The sequence below is a fragment of the Saccopteryx bilineata genome, chromosome 2 (genome assembly GCF_036850765.1).
Source record: "Saccopteryx bilineata isolate mSacBil1 chromosome 2, mSacBil1_pri_phased_curated, whole genome shotgun sequence".
NCBI lineage: Eukaryota > Metazoa > Chordata > Mammalia > Chiroptera > Emballonuridae > Saccopteryx > Saccopteryx bilineata.
Genome location: NC_089491.1, coordinates 280,889,553 through 280,894,175, shown reverse-complemented (window position 1 = coordinate 280,894,175; position 4,623 = coordinate 280,889,553).

Genomic DNA, 4,623 nt, shown 5'->3' with positions numbered 1-4,623 from the left:
GACCCATCAGCCATTCTACATGACAGTTAAAACTACAGGGAGGGGGAAATGTCACTTCTCGTACCACTATGTCCCGAAGAGAGGATGGCAGACTGGCGTGTTATGTGCAGGGCGGCACAAACCCCTGATGAACTGAGACAAATGACCAAGCAGGTCTAAAAGCCCCCCATTACTAGAAGCTCACATTTAATGAGAAGGCACGGAGCCCCAAGGAATCCTCTGACGGCACGGACGTGGACGTGGGAGCCCCGATGGCAGGGTCCCATTGGTTACAGTGCGGGACTAGAATGGAAGCTGTCAAGGACAAGCTCAGGCATTCCGTGGCCTCGCCTGGGCTCGGGGCCCTTGATGCAGAGCTGTTCAGGACAACTCAGAGCTGCCACGGGCCCCTGATGGCCATCCCCAGAGTCAGACCTGCCCACCCTGCTCCGTGCTTGTCGGGGGCTTGCTCTGAGCCCGCTTGTCACGTCCGCTTTATTTCAACCTTCACCAAGGTCTGCGGGATTTAAGGCACATGGTTCTAACCTGCAGCATTTTGGTAACAGAGAATAGTGTCCCACTCAAGTTAATTCAAGAGAAGGGGGTGAATTTAAAGACAGGAATCTCACAGGAAGCCGAGACCAGGCTGGGCACGTGAGTGGAGGAACAGGCAGCTGTTCAGAACTGCCGCAGAGGTCGCCCTTGGGATCCCAGGGTTTATTTCTGCTCCTCCTTCCCAGGAACAGAATCCTGGGCTTCCTGCGGGCGTGGGGCCGCCTGTGGGCCCTACGGTCCCCAGCCTGCCATGCAGCTGGGGGTGATTGTGCTAGTAATGGGGTATAATGGAAGTGAGAGGTACACATCTGGCATCATCTTCCAAGTCAAAGCCGCCAGTCCTGGATTTTTTCCTTGTGGTGAGATGGAATGGAGATGTATGTGCTCTGGGCTAGCCGCTGTCATGCGGAGGACAGCCTCACAGAGATGGACAAGGGTTCTTAGACAGCTAGACAACTTCACACAACAGGACCCCCTTGCCAGCCTGCGCGTGCACCTCTAGGCTGCTACAGAGGGAAAAAAAGGACCTGCTCTTCGTCGGCCACTTCATCTTGGGGTCTCTGTTGCAGTGGCGTGGCTTGTGCCCTAACTAGTTCAAGATCTAAGAGCTAGCCCACGGATGGAGCCTCCCTTAGTCAGTACCGCCCCGGTCCATTCTGCTGCAGCTGGGCGGAAGGGGCACTGTCTTAGTCTGCTTGAGCTGCGAAGACAAAATTCTATGGACCACGTGGCTTAAAGAACACATTTGTTTCCTCACGAGTCTAGAATCTGGAAGTCCAAGAGCAGGGTGCCGGCAAGGTTAGGTGAGGGCTCTTTTCCTGGCTTGCAGACAGTTTTGTTGTATCTTAACATTGATTTTTTAGAGGAAGCGAGAGAGACCGAGAGGGAGAGAGACAGAGAGAAACATCGACTTGTTCCACTCATTCATGTCACCAGGGGTTGATTCTTGTCTGTGTCCTGACTAGGGATCGAACCCACAACCTTGCCATGCAGGAACAATGCTCCAACCAGCTGAGCGGCCATGGCCAATAGATAATTTTTGAAACCACTGCGTTCTAGGCACTGTGCCAGGAACTAGGGAGAATACCAGGTCCGATTTGGTGCCTGTTCTCCCGGCATTTAATTGACAACCAAGTGTGAGCTGCCCTACAACTGACTGTCAGCACACTGCAACTGGCGGGCCAGCTGGCCGGCTGGGCGGGGGCAACTCACGCCCCCTGTGCCACCACAGCCGTACTAAGATTAGGCAACAGCTGTCCCAGTCCCACAAGCCCCAGAGAGGCTGGTGGATGCTGAACCGACCGCGGCTGTGGGAAGTAGCATGCGGGAAAAAAGCGGTGGGCAGAATGTGAGCAGAAGCGGGCCTGCCATGGGGCAGAGCCACAGATTGTGCCACGAGCTATCTGCATCAGTTTCCCGCACATGCCTTGAGACCTTCTCTGCTCCCTCCTGCCCCGCCCTCCCTACTTCTTCCAGGGCCACCTCTTCTGACGCCAGGGGTCTGGACCCTTCTAGTGAATTACTCTTCTTGTCATTTTTGCCACAAAAGAAAGAGGTTTGATGTTCTCATTGGACAGTCAAATGTCAGATACCGGTACGCCTTCCAGGATTCATATTGTGAAGAAGGTCTGGACGATACTGTCCCCAAAATACAAATCAGTGTGTCAGATTTCCCTGCATTGCTGTGGCAGAGATGGGGATAGACCCTCTCATTTTTCCCTGGGTGCATGGTGTCCCAAGTAAAGACCGAGTTCTCGACATCCCTTGTAGCAAAGTGTGGCCCTGAGGCCAAGTTCTGATCAGTGAGATGGGAGCGGGCCGGCTCCTGAAAACATGTTTCCATGAAGGGAGGGGAGACCTTCTGCCTTTTGTCTCCTCCTCTGTCCTCTTTCCAGCCTGGCTGTGATGACTGCCACCCTACATACCACCTTCGGCCATGAGAGCCCGGGCCACGTGGGAGCTGGAAGGGGCCGGGCTCCCTGGGGACGTGATGGAATGGGGCCAACAGCCCAGTCCACGACCCCCTTCCCTAGGACTTGTAAATGAGAGGGAGGTGAACCCTGTGTTGTTGAAGCCATTGTTATGTTGGGTTCTCTTCCTCACAGCAACCCCTAGCTCTCACTGATAAAACCATCATGGTGATTTTTCTTTCTTTTCCTCCTTTTTATTTTTCTTTTTAAAGGGGGATCACAGTGATGTCTCTCCTTGGGGGGGGGTCCCTCAAATGCGGACAATATCTTCCACCTTCAGGTGTGGCTGCTTCGCAGGTCAACCCGAGCAGAGTCACAGATGGGAAGGCACGTGGACCAGGGGCGTTCCCCCTCACTGGGCTTTCTTCCTCACTGGAACAAATGGCCGCTAGGTTCTCTCACAAATCAAAGTCCTGTTCAGGCCCAGGTCCTCCCCATGGTGTACCTCTCTTCTCTAAACCCCTGTTGCTTCTCTTGTTGGCGGTGTTAGCCGTGGAATGTAACCACCTGCCCCCTTGTGTTGTCCTTGGCTCAGATGACGTGTATGTCGCCTCACCTGCTCAACTGTCTGCAGCTAAGAGGTCCAGACCGCAGCTCCTATGGCTCTTGCAGCACGCCCTCGGTTTCTAAGGTGATACTGGGCACGCAGAGGGCCATCGGTGAATGACGGATAGATGAGTACATGATCTGAGATGAGCTCCTCTGTATGGCGTCCCAGTGAAGACTGACATCTGGGAGAGCTTTGACATAAAACACGGAGAGCTGTGGCAGGACCATGTGGTGCTGTGAGCTGTGTGTGCTCTCTCTCCCCCCCACCCCCACCCCCCTCTCTCTTGGTGTGCATGGCTTCCCCCTGGGCAGGCAGGTAGGCCATGTGGCTACAAGCCAGGCTGTCTGGGTTTGAACGTGGCCTTCTCCCTTCTGCTAGTGTTGGGGATTCCATCTATGGCAGTGGTCCCCAACCTTTTTTGGGCCACGGATCGGTTTAATGTCAGAAAATATTTTCACGGACCAGCCTTTAGGGTGGGACGGATAAATGTATCATGTGACCGAGACAAGCATCAAGAGTGAGTCTTAGACGGCTGTAACTGAGGGAATCTGGTCATTTTTAAAAAATAAAACATCGTTCAGACTTAAATATAAATAAAACAGAAATGATGTAAGTTATTTATTCTTTCTCTGCGGACCAGTACTGAATGGCCCACGGACCGATACCGGTCCGCAGCCCGGGGGTTGGGGGCCACTGATCTATGGGAGACTTGGTGGCTTCGTTTGTAAAATGAAGAAAATAAGACTGTATCAGTCAGGCTTCTCTAGGGAAGTAGAACCAAAAGGAGACCTGTCTACCGTCTATTGTCTATCTGCTTATCCATCTGCTATCTATCCATCCATCTATCTTTCTTATTTCTTCCTACTTCCCTATCTCTCTATCTGTCCTATCATCTTACTTACAGGAACTGTCATACAGTGTTGTGGGGACAGACAGGTCCCATAATCTGCTATCTGCAAGGTGGAGAACCAGAAAAGCCGGTGATGCAATTCCGTCCAAGTCTGAAGGCCTGAGAATTGGGGCCGATGGTGTAAGCCACAGCCTGAGTCTGCAAGAACCAGGGCCAGGAAGGTATAGTGTTGGGAAGCTAGTAATCAATAAAAATGACTGTCCAGCTCCCCCATCAGAACGAGCTCCCCTGGCCTCTGGCCTCTGGGAGCCAGAGTTCTCACTGTAGAAAGGCTGCTGGAATGTGGGGTATTGTGCGGAGGAGAGGCGCCCAGTGTCCCGGGGATGGTCGGAAACCATCGCAGACCAGGGCTGGGGAGACTGGAAATGTTTCCCTCTGGAAGGCGAACATGAGGATGACAGGAGAGAGGTTTTCAGTCCAAAAAGAGCCGACAAACGGAGGACACTTGCCCTGTGTCCACCTGCGAAGAGAACGAGAGCAGGACCGCATGCAGCGAGAAGGAGCAAGCTTCCAGCCCAGTCCCCCAGCGGTGGGGCCGGGAGCACGAAGTCCCTGGAGACAATCTGCTGGATGCTAGCGGACCTTGTCTCAGGAGATGGGCGAACGGACACCTCGGACATTATCGTCAGCACTGACCACAATGAGTGTATCCACAGTGA